Here is a 17,474-nt window from a genome sequence, read left to right on the forward strand (position 1 = left end):
ATTCTGGGACCTTGTCTCATTTTGACAAAGTCATGAAATTTTATGACCTGCTGAAATGCTAAATCAATCATTCTCCCTCCATCCATGACCTCGATTATATAATTTTCTCATATTTCTTTGTCCACCATTCGACAATATTCAATAAGCCGGCAGACCGAAAAACTTTCACCAGACTTTTACCATTCAATATAATTCAGAAGTAGGAGCAGTGGCCGCGGGACAATGTCCCCACCGTTATTCGGTGTCCCCATCATCTCCCCATGTTATATAAACCCCTCCCTCCCCTATCCTCCAATGCTAATGCCCCCACACCTTCCGCGGCCACTGCATATGTAGGAGTAGTGCTGCTTGCATAAGAAAATGAAGGTGCGATGATAACATGTCTCAACTCAACAGCAGCTGTCATCCCGAGCTGCATAATCCATCCCGTATCAGTGACTTTGTTGACACAAGGTTTTCATCATCCCACACGGCGAACAATCATTTTTATGAAAATTAAAGCAAGCAAACCCCATCACACAGATACATACATACGCGGACTGGTGCATAATTCATGAGCGGACAGAGACTAGAGAGAGCAAAAACTCTTTTCATAAATGTATTGGTTGAGCCCAAGGAATAAGTAAGTGGGTGTCAGAAACAGAAATGAATCATTGAGCAAACAATGCTCTGAAATCAAGTTTGACGTTTTGATATCTAAATCATAAGATTAGATGAGAGGAGGTTCTACTTTCCACTATCTTAATCCGATTTCATACGTAATTTATGTTCTCGTCCTTTGTTTCTTATGTGCAATTTCGTAACAATGTTTCGTAGGGGCCATAAATAAATAAGTCATTTTCTGGTGTCGTCGCCTTTCAAACTGAGATTTCATTTATTATATTGTAATTTCGAAAAACAAGTATTGCTTTCTACTCAATTTGAATAACTAAATAATCTTAACCTGAATGCGATAATATGTATGCGAGTATTTGATATAAATGTCGTTCGCACACTCCTTATTTAATTGTGGGGGTGATTAGTGGACAAACCAGAACAAGAATATTACTTTAAAAATGTATCTAAACCTTCCTGGAATGTCGTTCTTTCCGTGTAAAGCCCACTCCACATAATAATTCGTATCAAGAATTCTTTTTAATATGTAACAAAATATCGGACCCTGCTTAATTTGGGCTTGATTTGGACAGCCAAAAAACATGACGAGACAACATTACATTATTTTTTTCACAATCCAACCAAAGGATAGAATTTAGTAATACATTATTTCCAACACAATGCATCCCAATTTGAGTGGTAGTACGTATGCAATGCACAATACATGAAAAATACAATACCAAACCAATCGGATTGAGATCAGCAAACAAAGTCACCTTACATCCACCCACACATTTTTTACTTACTAATAACGCATGCAAGGTTGAGTGAGTTTGGGTGATGTGATGATTCAAAAAAACATGACGGGCAAAGAACAAACAAATAAACGTCGAGGAAACAAATAAGGAGACAAAAAGATTCTTGCTGCCAGGCTTCACAATCTCGATAACAAATTATGACAAGAATCGGATCATTATTCTAACCCTGATAATTCTCAACTCCTTAAAGAAAATATCCATAAATGACTTATGACACCAGCATTACGCTCGATTTTCCACTTGCTACACATAAATGCACAATTTATCAGATTGAGCAATTTTTTAAATCCCAAATAATTTTTTTATGTACAAACATGAGCGAATAACCAGTCGTATAAATAATATAAAAAGCCAGCCGCCTGACAAGCACTAGACAACCGAGGAAAGCACCAGCATTTATTGAAAAGAAGTTTGATAGGCAGTCGTTCATAGGCTTGATTAAATTAGTTTCACTACTAAACACTTGAAGAAAAAAAGTAAATACGTGTATGGAATAGCCCTCATAATTAGAGGAACCTAGAATATTTAACTTTTTTTAAGCAGTGTCGTCATTCATCTGACGACGACGACGTCGTGCCAATAAGTACATAAGAAATACTACGCCTAAACACAAAAGTCTGCTAAAATCGTGGCGGTGGTGGTGGTGATAAGTGTAAGCAGCAAGTATTCGATTATGTATGTACCAATAATACTACAATTTTAAGACCATATTTATATGCATCCCAATTGGCTGCTAATAAATAATCTGCTATGTTTCATCATGCTGCTACGAATGAGCACCTCCTATTTAAAGAATGTGCCCGTGAATTAAACCACTCATTACAATAAAAGACGTTGTGCCTCAGCTCAGATATTTTTCGTTACTCGTTCCTTCATACTCTCTCCTGATAAACATGAAATTAACGTGTCTGATTCTGATCAGCCGGTGATGTGATGCTATAAGCGTACTAAAGTATGCATGGCATCAGGCCTATGAATGTGGTTGAGGAGACGCTAAATAGCTAAGAGCCAACTAAATTCTTAATAGTTTGACTTCACAGCTTTCCCTTTACGTACGTAGTGAAGAAACTTGACCATTTATACATACGTAGTAGCAAGTAATACAACAAAAGGTGATGTGAAATGACGACGCTCTGAGCAATACTATTAAGCATGAGGTGATGAAGATGATTCGTAAACCGCATTCATTCCCAACTACTTACTCACCATGATATTAAATACATAAGCATGACGCTGTAAGCACCTATCCATCCATCCGCCACTAAAATATGGTCTACCCTCTTCCTCCTTGTCCAAACTGAACGGTGATTGACACAGTGGAATCATTCCTTCCGAAAATGACTCGGTGAAAAGATAATCCTCCCAAATTTTCCAGAAATAAGGGCACATTTTTAGGAAAAGTGTGACAGATGTGGGAGAAATTTGGTGCAGATGAGTCTGCCGTGGAATAAAGCTAAAGCTGAAGAACATGAACTATAATCTTGAATCTCATGTGTAAGTAGGGAGACCTGAAATGAAATTCCGCGTGGGCACTTGTTTTCTGGCACCAACAGCAACTTCTTGACCAGACAAACCAAACCATAGCAGAAGTAAGGTGAGTGCAGTACAATGAAACACAATGGTAAGTCAAAGAGAGGAGGTAAGTTAAACGTAAAAAGCTCTCCTACAATAATAATAAGTGGATTCTTGTGGATCGTCTTGTGGATGGATGGCGGACAAAAATCGTTACGCCCAAGTTAGGCATGATGATGGGCACTAACCACCTTAAATTTAAATCACATACGTATGCGCCTGCCTATGCTGGCTAATTCAATTTTTACTTTATACCAAATATATGTAAGAAATCGTTTAACGTGTGTGCTGTCTGTGGCTTGGTTTCTCCCTTTTTTACCATCTTCTCGTCGAATTTGAATCTCCGACTAGATCCTGTGATGCATTATATTGCATTGTATTGTAGAGAAAAAGATAAGATAAGCGATTTCTGTTTGGTTTAGAAGTCGAGAAGTCAAGAGAGAATATGTGGAATAGAATGTTGAGAATGAAAACACCCCACACCGCTCCAAAAATCTCGCCTCCGCACAATTGAAAATCGAAGGTGCTCTCCATTGTTGCTTCGTTGGATGGATGGATGTGACTCTAATCGTTGTGTGAATGTATAATTTAATATTGAAAACGCATGTTAACCATGCATTCATCATTTGTTAAAAAATTAAAGTAATTGAACTGAACTAAATGTGCTTCGTTCCAAATATGTACAACTTGCAGATTCATTACTCACAGAGACAGAGCTTATTTTTTGAAAGAGTTAAATGAGACGAAGGGAATAAATGATCCCGTACTTATCAAAGGTGTATAAGAGACAAAGAAACGTATCACTTTAGGCCTGACTGACTGACATGGAATGATATTAGCATTAATTATTGGACCAATCACGGCCCCAAAAAAAGTAACTTTGATCCGATTTGATGATTACAAAGTTTTCACCACTCGGATGAAAAACTTGATAGAGAGACAAACCCAACCACTAAATGGCTTCCGCCTCTTCCATCAGCCACCCACACGGGCGAAACCTTCGACTTGCTGATTTCCTCCACAATCGAATCCAAGTACAATTCATTTGTTGGATTGGATTGATGAATGGATTTTGTTCCAAGAAGGAAAGTGATTCATTTTTTAAAGTGCGGTCGGCAATTTTGGAAAGAAAACCGATTGTTGTTACTCCAAATTCAATAAGGCATTGATACACAAAGTTGATCTGTAATGAATCAAACTCGTGAAATATATTATTCATGAGTCTCACTTACAATCCTACGTCCGACCTGACTGAAACGAATTATTGGCGTCCTTATATGTTTTATTTTACAACTGTGTAGCTCAGCTCGGGTGGGTGGGTCGGTGGTCCTTGCGTTTTTTTATTACTTTATCGTCATAAAACGGAATCCGAGGCAGAATAAAGTAATAACCATGTGTTGGCTAGTATACATCGAAATAATTCTCCTTTTTTCATCCACCCTACAGATCAAAACCCTTATAAGAATGATCAAATAGCCCGACAAACAAAAGTTTTAGCCACTTTTCATATGTAGCTACTCCTCCTTGTCAACCTCGTATCAACAAGACGGTAAATTCATAAAATTTTACAACTTTTTATTCCTTACTCATGACGAACCTTGTCAGTTCCCTAAAAATGATTCGCATCAATCCGCCCACGAGTATAGTGATCATCGTGTATGCATTGTTCATAGGTATCGTTTGCTTGCACAATAAAATAATGGACAGGGGTGGACATTGCATTATTATTATTATTATTATTTTATCAGATGGATGCATGGCGGACAGGAGGATCCATTCGGAAGTAGATAGGATCGCATTTCAGTTGTAATTACAAAAATCAGAAGGCAACAAGACAATCATGTCGCTTGGTAAAGCGATTCTGTGTCGGCCGTGATCTATAATTTTGATTTGGTCAAAGTAAGTATAACGTTTGTGAGTGAACTCTTCATGACAAATTATGCAAATTAGCTTACAAGACCTAAATGAAATCCCACCCTGCTGCTTTCCTAATATAATTTCGACCATGTGTCACATCCACGAAGGAAATATCTTGCCCTGCTTTAAATCAAAGTTTCATCTCGACCGAAACCGCAATCTCCTCGCCGGCGTCTTCTCTCCTTAAGACCTGACAAACTCACACTCATCTTGAAGTGGAGATGATGAATTGCGTATGATCTAAAATTTTATTCGTTTCGCAGACAAGGAATTTCAACCACGAGTCTAAATCTGGAACCAACTTAAACCTCGTCATGCTTTTTTACAACGCGTATTAAAATATAATTAAAATACCGGTCGAGTAAATATTTAGGACCGTGAATTGGAAATCACAATGGTGGTCTGGTCACTCTCGTCTGGCTCGATTTGATTACTTATTTTCATATTAAAAAGATTGAGCCCTATCTCTTGCGTCATCTGGAAATTTAAAATTCAACTCCCACACAAAATCAACAAATAAATGACATTTTCCCCTCTCTGACCTTTTTCATCGATCAAACATACATCAATACAATATTTATCTGATACGTACATAACATAAGTGTGTATTGACTGTTAACAAAATAATGGGTTATCAATCTGATGAGCTGACTATCGGCGGACCCACCTCTTCCAATGATATGCATCATTTGATTATTATTACATACATTGGTCAAGTCCATCCTTAAAAAATAATAGTATTTATTTATTCCATGCTTTATATCAATCCATCATCAAACCAGTTGTCATCTGGTACACAACTTCAACCAAATTGCAAGACAACAACCTACTCATTTGTGTCGGTGTAATTACTGTTGTGTTGTTGTGATTGGACGTGATTACTTTGAGTCTTCTGTGGTTTTTAGTTGTGCATGAGTTGTAATGACATCGTAGTGAGTTGATGTATGTAAGTATGTAGTAGATTGTTCGGAATGATAAACTTCCATCATCCACGAACGACTACCGCCTACTGGTGACAAGTGAAGTCCACTTCTTGTTTTTTAATAATAAATTATTCTCTCCCAGCGACTACTGACACAAAGAAGTGTCACTGCAAAATATTAGTAGTAATGCTGCGCGTCTAACTAACCACAATTTCGTCATGTGTGTACGGATGAATATGTGCTTCAGTTTTAATGAGAATTTCAGGTCAAGATTCATCATCATCTCAAACACTACTTGAAAAATGAAACATCGTCCCACACATGTTTCTGACAATGTTTGAATTTTATTGGAAGGTGAGACACTCTGATTTCTGGAGAGGAATTTATTTTTATTAAATTTATAATAATATGTTCTACGAAGGACCAATCCGACTAAAAATTTGAGCAGTTTTTCCTTGTAGAAATTTTGCCCGATTTTCTACAGAAAAGCTTTGTGCAGAGCAATTTCTGCAGACAATTATGCAGAATTATGCACACTGACAGAAATTTTCTGCAGGATTGTGTATGTAAAAAGATTTTTGCAGAATACAATATGCATCTATCTTTTTGTCAATTACTACAGAATTCGACACAGTGACTTCTACTCGGGAATCTTTCCAATGGCGAGAAAAAATCGTGGCATGATAATAATAACAGTAAATAAAATCCATACAAGATGATGAAAATCAGCAGGGTGACAATCTTAATAACTGAAATGTAACTGTGAAAGTGTCGCACTTTCCCAGAAACACGTCTTTGCCTGCTCGAACTGAACAGCATATTATAAGAATCATTAAGTAAACATTATTTGCATTCGTGTCTCACTTATTATATTTTAAATGTAAACTTTCGTGAATCTCGTCCCACCTTTAATACAATCATCACAATAATGCAAAGGCGGAGATAATCATTAGCAAATCATAAAATTAAATTGCCCTTTCTTCCCACCTACGTCCTCTCGTTCTATTCTTGTTGCATGTGAAGTAACAATTCGTGAATTGCCTTTTCTTCTACAATCTTTAAAAAAATGACGGCCGGCTGTTGTAAATATCGTTCCGTCGTGTGAGCAGAAACAATGAAGTAAAACTTGACGGAATAAAAGATATATATTTTTTATACGTATTAATATGTACAAGGCGCATCTAAATATGTATGTAGGGTGGGCGAGGAACTTTTGCCAATTAAGCGTGAGTTAGATCTATAATTATGCTGAATAAATGGAAACATCATGATCAAAAATTTTAAATTCTTTGCCAGCACAAAATTTATTGCATTGTTTGCATGCATTCCAAATTTGAGAAATTTCTAAATATAATTGCAATATTTTCCAACAAATTTTTGCAAAAAAATAGAGAATTTGCTAAATATCTGTATTGGGATAATTGCAACATTTTCTAATATTTTTTTGCAAAAATGCACCAAAAATTTGCCATCACCTATTTAGCAGCATATAGGTGTGCATAATAATGCATTCGGTCCAATTTTATTCTAATGACTGCACATACATAAACAATTCACTCACTCAAAATAAGACAACAAGAGCGAAACCATAACCGTTTGCATGCTTAAAATTGTTGTACGCTTGCTTGTTGTTAAAGAATTATGGGTCGTAAACTGAAACTTAACGGCTTAGAGGCCAACTGACTGTGGTGTGCAGGGAAGGAATGCAATTCATTCCATTCAGGAAGAACGTCATCAAAAAACATGAGCCGACACTGACCTCAGGAAGGAATTGGGATTCGTACATAAGTATTTTTAAAACAGACAGACAAAAATAATGATGATCTTTAGACTTGTCCATTCATGGAGTTTATGTAAACACGACAGGATGAAAAAACCGTCAAAATGATTGTTCTCTAAATACCCACAGAGAACTTTTTATTCCACGTGCGGTCTATAATTATCATCACTTTTGTGCCTGTTTAAAATAAAATCTCGGTAAAAGTTCTATGCAGATTTTTGCTTACTTGACACACATCCAGTGAGAGGAAGTGCAAGTCACTTTCTTTCCGGTGTGCATAAACGGTACGAATATGTGATGGCTGACCTTTTCAAAATTTGAAAAAATCTTCCCCCAAAGTAAACGAAGATCTTAATAAGAATATGTAGTCGTATGCAAATTGGGAGAGTCTTCCATTTCCCGTGACATGCATTTCATTTCATTTCATATCGACGTCTTTTATTTTTTTATTTTTTATAGACAGAAGGGAGGGTACCAAACTGTCTGGGTCGTCACCGCCGGTGCAAATATTTGCCTTCTTTTTACTGCATGCATTTTCTGCATGTATGGATTCTATGTATGTATTTTAAATATATTGTATGTATGCTTCCCACGCCGTGGAGGATATAAAAGGAAAGGATATTGGAGATTTGCATGCAAATTTATTACATAACTTCCACCCTTTATTACACGAAACACGAAATGTATTTGTCATAATAATTAATAATGTAATGTTGCAGAGTTGCGTATAAAGCTTTTTATCTGATTTGGTTCGCGATTAAGTAATCACTGATTTGGAGGAATTTGGAATTAAATGAGAATTAATTGTAGCTAAAATGATGGTAATTATGTACATTTGTTATAGACCGAGTGCCATCATATAATACAACCAAGCAGAAACTCGCCCTCTTCTTTCTAGTAGTTTACTTGGTTCCAGTGACTGCGGAAGTGTGGGGACAATGTCCGCAAGGTTGTTACAGTCAAGAGCAAAACTTTACGACATATGGAAGAGACTTTTGGGACATGTTATTCAAATGGGGAATTAAAGGCCGTAAAGTTTTGCACCGCGTACCTTTCCGAATAATCTTTTTAACGCTGTGATATAATTTTTATTGAATAAAGCGTGCAAAAGTAGGGGGTGACGTGGTAAATTATTTTTGTCGCCGAATTTTTTTCAAGGAACTACAAGGAATTGAAAGAATTAATTTTGGAAGAGACTTTTGGGACAGCCATAAGCACAATGTGTTGTCCCAAAAGTCTCTTCCAAAATTAATTCTTTCAATTCCTTGTAGTTCCTTGAAAAAAATTCGGCGACAAAAATAATTTACCACGTCACCCCCTACTTTTGCACGCTTTATTCAATAAAAATTATATCACAGCGTTAAAAAAATTATTCGGAAAGGTACGCGGTGCAAAACTTTACGGCCTTTAATTCCCCATTTGAATAACATGTCCCAAAAGTCTCTTCCATATGTCGTAAAGTTTTGCTCTTGACTGTAGATGTCCCCATGTTATATAAACCCCTCTCTCCCCCATCCTACAATGCTAACTTCCCCAGATGCCCCCACACCTTCCGCGCCCACTGCTTGGCTCGCGTTGCTCATCTTCACTCGGCTAAATTCTAATAAATGGAAATGTTAATGTCGTTACATTGTAGTCGTAGTGCAGTGGTAGGTACATTATGGAATGTGCCGTGGTAGTAGCGCAGCCAGCGCAGTACTAAAATCCAGATGCGATGAGTATGAAACTTACAACGTTATACATTCAGTATCATCATCAAGACCTAAACAGAGGGTTCTCTTGTCCTTTATTTATATTTCTGCCGGATTCTGGGGGCTTGCCAGCGTTTTCGGAAAGATTTGGCTGGCTCGGATACATACTTGTACAGTTCCAGAAGAGCCTCTGGTTGGAGTATGGTTCATGTCAGGCAAGTATTACTCCTCCGTTCGTGGAAGAAGAAAAAGGCAAGTTTTAAACTTGCAGAGACCAACCAACGAACCTTTTTCTGAGTCATGCGAAAGAAAACATGACCAAAATAAAAAGTCAGGAAAGTAACCGGCAATAAGTCAAATGCTTCTGCTGCACTCAGAGTTCGGTTCGTCTCTCTTTTTCTGGAGCGAGAAAGTTTAGTCTGAGCAAAGCAAAAGCAAAGATCTGTTAGTTGAGATATTCCTCTTCTTCTTCTTCTGGTACTCTTGGGTTTAAAGCAATCTAGCCCGAGTTATAATTCCGAAGGGAGCTGTGAAGAATACGGCGTTAAAACATTTCCACTCAACGCCAGCAAAACTGCAATAGTATGATCTAGAGGAGAGATTCCCCTGTAAATAGGTCCTCTAGGTGAATAAATTATGCTTAAAATTAAATTAAATTCCACAACTGATATCTATGAATGAGGGCAACGTAAACATTTTTGTCGCTAAATGTTGTCGTCCCATTTGGAGATTTCTTACAAAATTGTCCAAATACAGAGAGATTGGAGGTTTCTATTGCAAAATTCTTGTAGGTGAGTGAGTCCACTTATGTAAAAAATATTTATGAAAAAATGCGGAAACTATGTCAAACGTTTACATTCTCAAGTTGAAAATGACGACGGCGACGATCACGAAAATGTACTTTATTCTTATACCGACGACGGCATCTTCTCGTTCCCAGTTTGGAAAACTCTACCCCATTTACAATTGGATTTTAGCCATCTGCTAAGTTTGATAACTTTCCACTTACGTTCGTTCCCTTTACTTCCTCTCATCTTCTTTAATCTCACTCTGCTGGCTACATCGATTATCGATTATGTTTGCAAAAAGTGACCATTAATCATCAGCCTGCATCAGATCGAGTGATGCATTCCATTCAATGCTCAAGAGGAGAAAATCTAGAGAATTTATTTAGATTGTATCAGAATCAGAGCGAACATATTCCTGTCCTGCCATAACCATTTAGAGAGAGATACAAGTAACTGAATTGATGGCTTCTGCTAAATCTAACAAAATGACCAGCACGTCACAGAGACCGGGACGCCATATAAAAATGTATGTACATACATCATAGTTGATATTTCGGCTATGTTGATAAATAACATTCATCCGTCAATCAAACCACATCACCCAAATACTTAGATTATAGATCGGTCTCTCTCTCCTCATGTGATTCGAAACTAACTTACCAACCACAACTTTATACCATTTATGATTGTTATGATATTTAATCTTCTGTCGTACGTAGTTGGACATCTTTTTAATAAATGTCATAAATTCAGATGCAGTTGCATATACATACATACATTCCACTGCAGATTAACTTTTGACTTTTACAGTACTACTTGCGTCATGGATGGATTCATTGTTGTTACGACTCGTTAGCAAAAAAAGAGGGGGATGATGATGAAGGACTATTGATTGTATGAAAAACGGGACATGGTTAGCTTAGCGTAGCTCCTGCATCAAAGAGAATGATGATTCAGAATTACTTATATTTTTTTGTGGAAACATAACATGCCAAGTTATGGTCCAATTCAATTATTAGTTTTATTTATATTTGCGCGGTACGCAGCTTTCGAAAGTGCCAATAACGCGTAATGGTTGCAGACCTAGATACCTACGTGAACGACCTATAAATAATAAAACAGCAATAAAGATGCAAAATGCATTATCCTCGTGAAATAGATCATATCGGTCAGTTTACGTACGTATGTAAACAACAGATCGGTCAGTATAATTCTTTGTCATATGTGGCTTCATGTATGTAAATAAATACTGTATTTCACTTTCCCGAGACCTTTTTGCACACAGAAGAAAGTAGAGCATCAAAAAAATTAAAATTTATGAAGTCGACTGTTCAAAACCCTTCCTTTTCTGTATGTAAAAAGCCTCCAGTCTCATTTTTTCTTAACATATGTACATGATCCCAATATAGAGTCAAAGGAAACTTTATTGCTCTTGGGCACCCCTTCCAGATGAAAATAAAAACCCTCTAAAACTTTAGAAATATATGTACACGTCGAAAAATGAATAAAGGGATTTACCAAAACCCTTCATTGTAAATTGCATTGTGTAGTTATTTTTTTTACTGCTGCGCACATATATCGGGACACACACACACTTTTGAAATATAAGATCATACATAACAAAATACGTTAAGCTATAGGAAAATGAAAACTGCTTACGTTCTTCTAATGCAATAACGGTGCTTTTACTCATCCATCCCATCATCTCATCCTGCACATGATGATGATGATGTTGGCAAAAGTAGCGAAATAATAATAATACTACTTTTGCAATGGTACAGTCATTCAACCTCAACCTAGGCTCGGAGGAATATGCTTGGAATGAAAAAGACAACACAAAACAACGTTACATTGCAAAACAAACCCGCATCAGGCAGGCAGAGAGAGACGATTGAAATGAAAGAACCAGGATTCATCATCATTATCAGAGGGTGGATATGAATTTACGAAAAAAATGTAAAAAAATATTTACGAAGTATGTATAAAAAAACATAAAAATAAAAATTTTCGCAAAGTTTGTGCTTATGATCTCTGGATTTTTTGTGGTCGAATTTCTTTGAGCAACAAAATTTCGTCTCATTGAAATATTTGTAAAATAAATGCATTTTTGTAAAAAATATCTCAAATATTTATTATATATAAATTTTTTAAATAATAGAGGAAATATTTCTAAATGCGTCTGAAAACCTAGAAATATGTGATAATATGTCAAAATATTTTGAAATTTTTGTGATCCACCAACAAAGTTTGACCGTCGGTTGTGAAATCAAATGAAAAATTTGATCATAAATACATATCCACCCTCTGATCATTATTTTCTTCTGCTTCTTCTCCCCTGCTTCTAGATAGCACAAATCTACAATTGCAATGCTGCACCACGATACGAAGGACACAATGAGATATAACCTGCTTTTTAAATTTTTAAAGCCAAGTAAAGTGAGTCAACCACTGAAATGACGGAAAGATTATTATGTTTCTCTCGCTTAAAGCAAATATTGAGATCGTCTCCGTCACGATGTTGCATGCTGCTTTGAAACCAAGAAGAAGTGAAATGTCATTTTCTTTCAATTCTTCCATTCTATTCTATTTATGTGGCTAGCTACTCGAGTCGAGTGCAAAATTAAATTGCGAATTTGCATCTGAATGCAAAGTATTGTTTGGGAATATAGCGAATTATCGATAAAAACCTACCATAGTAAGTATAACCAGTATCATTTTCATTTTTGTAATGGGCCATTTAAAAAGTTGGATACTTTTATCAATTAGCATTCTCTTTTTTGGGAGCTTTTTATTATGTACATTAGGAAAGTTTGTGCACGTAAAAGCGGAAGGCATTTGGCCAAGAAAGGAAATACAATTCTGTAAATGATCATCATAATTTGGGGAATTAATATCCAACAGAGAATCCGATCGTTGATTAGTAATTGGAAGGATGCCAAGTAACCCGAAAGCATTTACAACCCACCCATATGTACATATAGGAAACATTAAAGACAATTAATGTAACTTTGTAAATCAGTGGGGTAAATTGCACGTGAAATTAATATATCGCCCATAATTAATAGCAACTCAACTAAAACAATGTGCCACCTGCCTACGCTATGCTATCATCGTAGTAGGAAGGAAAAACAATGCAAACTTATTCCAAAGTTGGAATGGAATGGAGATAAATATGCCCCGGTCGTAAATAGTTTGTCCTGTCCTTTGTCGTTATTTAGCTACCACTTGAAACCAGTGGCTGCGGAAGGTGTGGGGACATCGGGGGACATTAACACTGTAGGATAGGGAAGGGAGGGATTTATATAACATGGGGACATCGAACAACCGTGGGGACATTGTCCCTCTGTCCCACCCTTCCGCGGGTACTGTTTCAGAGTTGTTGTGCAAAGCTGTTTTGTGACGATACGATATCTAACGCGAATAAAGTAAGGGACGAAGAATGTCAAATTTCAATAAATCACGGCAGATATCCATTGTGAAGATGGTTTTGGAAGTAAACAGAAACAGCCCACTTTACAATCTCGACAATAATTACTTCCATCACCATGAGGAGAAGAAAGAACAGAAGGAAGGCGATAATAAGTGACTATATGCATACTCCTTCAGTTAGTTATGTATGGCTCAAGAGATGGAGAAATAAGATAAATCATTGCCCAAATTGAATTTACACTTTAACGAGCAGTATGCATATAAGTAAAGTAAGTGCATACAAGCTATGTGCATGCATGCATAAGTCACTGAGGAGGAGAGCGTCACCACCTGCCCTTCACAGATCTCGATGCCCTTTGGATATGTGGTAGGGTCCTATGAGTGTACTAAAACCCTGAAGTGGTTTGACTCCATGGCCACATTTGCGCCCGCCACACCCACTCAAAGGGATGAAAACCTCAAAAGTTACCAACTTCAAAAATCCACCAAAAATCCAATTTTACGTGGATTTTGATAAAATTTGCATTTTTGTGATCCCAGATACTTGCCTTATAATATTCAATAGCAATCTCAACTTTTTTGAAATTTTCGAAATTTTCGAGCTGATGAACTATTCGAAAAAATTCAAAATTTCAAAAAATTTGGGATATCTACTAGATATGATCACACAAGTATCTGGGATCACAAAAATGTAAATTTTATCAAAATCCGAGCAAAATTGGATTTTTGGTGACATTTAAAGTACATGAAAACAGGGTTTTTTTCGTGTTTTTGGCACCTTTGAGTGGGTGTGGCGGGCGCCAATGTGGCCATGGAGTCAAACCACTTCAGGGTTTTAGTACACTCATGGGACCCTACCACATATCCAAAGGGCATCGAGATCTGTGAAGGGCAGGTGGTGAAGCTCCCCTCCTGAGAGAAAATTGCATTATTGTAACAACTACCAACTACCACGCATTGCTGACAACAATGAGTGAATTGTGTTCAATAATTTACGCAGTGGGGAAAAATTCGTTCTTTTAAACACCAACAGGAACTGGCTGACATTTTACAATTAACACTTTTTTTTATATATTTATCAGTAAAATGTTTATGAAAGAAATGTATGACTCATGCATGGATAGATTTTAGAGTGGGTATAGTATAGACTTCTTTCATGGGAAGGAAAACGTGGAAGGATAAGTAAGATATGCAAGAAGGTCTTTTATTTCCGTATGAAACGGTTTTAGGAATAGTAGTAAGTAAAGTAAATATGCAAAAAAGTCAACAGAAGAGTTATTCAGTTAATCTACTCCTGAATAAATCCGTAGCTCAGAGTGTCACCTACTTTGAGTAGCATTTGAGTGAAGTGAGTCTCTGGTCTGGTGGTGAGTTAATCCTACAGAAAATCTCACTACTGACAATATTTTACTTTCAAAAAGTAGTAAAGTAGTTACTTTATGGTCAAAAAATGAGCTACTAAATCAACAATGGGGTAAACCTATTGACTTGTACGGCACGTCTGTATGTAGGAGAGACCCTTCCTTTTCGTGCCCTTAGCCCGCCATACAATGCCACCGAAGGAGGATAATGGTCGTTGCAAATACACTTGTTCATCCCTATTCAATAGTGGACCCTATAAAAGAGACCCTCGTTCATACCGACTAGTCAAGGTCCCCCAGAAAAAAATAGGATGCATATAATGAAGGAACGCCATCCATGCCTCTGGAAGGAAAGGTGCGTAATCCGATCCCGAAATTGTAAAGCATTCACCTGTTCACACCACTTGCCTCCCTTCTTTTGTATGCATACAAACTTTAACTTATCCAGCGCATAATAATATTGCATAACTTTCAGTTTTTTTCATGAAATTCGGCAGCATGTGGAGAATGCACCTTCTCACACCTCGTACTCAAATTTATTCGAACCTTCCCTTTCTTCCTTCTTATAAAAAACAAGAATTTCTTTGAAAATGTCAATTTCAAAATTTGATACAGGAGTCGGTGAAAATGCTAATGAATCCGATTTTAGACTGTATTTTACAAGTTTGGCGGTAGGTATTTCCCAGGTAAATTTTACCTTACCTGAGAAATGCTTAATTATTCTGTAGCCAGTCAGTGCTACTATTTAGCGGATGAGATCTTGCATACATGTACTATATTGACTGACATTGAGTCACCGTGTACCACTGTTTGTGGTGGGTATAATATCCTATTTATCATCATACCTACGTACATCTCACAGATTACCCAACGTACATATCGGTCCGTGTGTGGTGGGTCGGAGAGAAGAAGAAGGTGGAATAAAAAGCCTGGTTGATGTCTCATTATTCATTATTAGAAATTCATGTTGAATTGCATTCACACTTCCATCTTTGGCGACCTGTCCCGTCTCCTTCGTTCCATACACGGAGAGACGGCATTAAATTAAATTTATTCCGTGGGCAGGTTCAGTCTCCGCCAGAAGTTTCTAGGTATACCTACATAATTCTTATGCAACCATGTACAAGTTACGTATTTACCGACGACGGTGACGGTGATACTATAAAACTCGGAGAAAATTAGTGGAGTCGACATTGTTTTTGCAAGGTGGTGAGGACGAGGATTAAAAAATCTAGGGTAAAAAATAGCAATTATTTCTGCAAGATTATGACTTAGCGTCCGTGAGTACTAGGAAATTCACGTGGTGGCAGCATGCAAATTTATGTTTTTATTGTGATCGTCACCCTTCAACCGAATAAGATTCAAATTTAGCTAAAAGATTTATGTCATCGTCTGCCAACCTCGCTCTTCCCGAGATGGAAAACCGCAACCATAGTTGAAACCACATATAACCGGCGACCCGACGGATGACGGATGCATATGCATGACCAGGTTATCCTAGGATGCGAATTATACTACAAAATTACATGGTACTAGAGACGATCGTTCGTTCGTGGGTGACAATGACGACGGACGGAGGAGGCAGACAAATGCTGCAGGAGCTTTTTAAGGATATGACTCTGTGGCGTGCGTTTTATAATTCGCAAAATTCATTTTAGGCACACAATGCCATTGTGTGGCTGCATACGTTTTAAGATACGATATGCAAACAACGACTGGCAGCCACGAGCCTAAAAATGTTCCAACAAACAACAAGACTATCAATCATACATATGTACGTATCATATTACTAACAAAATAACGTAACACTCACAACCAGCCAATTTAAGTCAATAGAGACAGAATTGGGATTAAAGTAAAGTGTATCATCATCAATTTAATGTAATTCAATGAAATTATAACCCTTAAGTTAAACGCGGGGGGAAGGAATAAATGGACCCAATAAAATTGTAAATTTTAAATTGACTGGACTTTTGTGTAAATAAATTACGTAAAGTGTTCCACTAGCACTTGAAAGTAATCTTGAAACAACATAATCACCATTTAAATTGAAGTGAGTCTTTTTCAATTTATGGTGTTTCCCATTCCTGCACTTTAGATCGTGCTCTGCTCAACTGGTCATCATCAAACGAAACAATTTTCTCAGGAAAATGGGGATAACGTTAAAGTTTTGAATTGAACTTTACTTTACTTTCAATCTCATCTTTGGTTAGTTTTTGGTTGACCATTTTCCTCCCTGCGTGGCGTAATCATGTTCAGCCACGACACGATAATTGCGGTCAACTACTGTTGGTCACTTTTGACACGTGAGTGAGTGAGTACGGTATACTTGTACATATTGGTAATTTAATTTAATGGTTAACGTACTCATGAAATTCATCTTTTTAATGTAAATAATTTTCACAAAAAATCATCTTCAATGTAAATGCAAAACTTTGACTCCCCTTAAAAAGTATGCATGCATCTTGTTTTCCCATAAATTTGATCAAATCATAATTCCTTCTTACCCAACTGCACAAACACATTTTATGTTATCAGATGCAACATCTCTGATTTTTTTCAATATTCTGATTTATGAGTTTAAAGTGATATAAAGAAATG

At 36.9% G+C, this 17,474-nt stretch overlaps 1 protein-coding gene across 5 annotated transcripts in view; it reads right to left on the reverse strand.

The window, feature by feature from the left end:
* Window positions 1-17,474, reverse strand: part of LOC110858681 (protein held out wings) — a 53,339-nt gene that overhangs the window by 16,970 nt on the left and 18,895 nt on the right. The window lies entirely within an intron of this gene.

This window comes from Folsomia candida, unplaced genomic scaffold (assembly GCF_002217175.1).
Source record: "Folsomia candida strain VU population unplaced genomic scaffold, ASM221717v1 Fcan01_Sc022, whole genome shotgun sequence".
Classification (NCBI taxonomy): domain Eukaryota; kingdom Metazoa; phylum Arthropoda; class Collembola; order Entomobryomorpha; family Isotomidae; genus Folsomia; species Folsomia candida.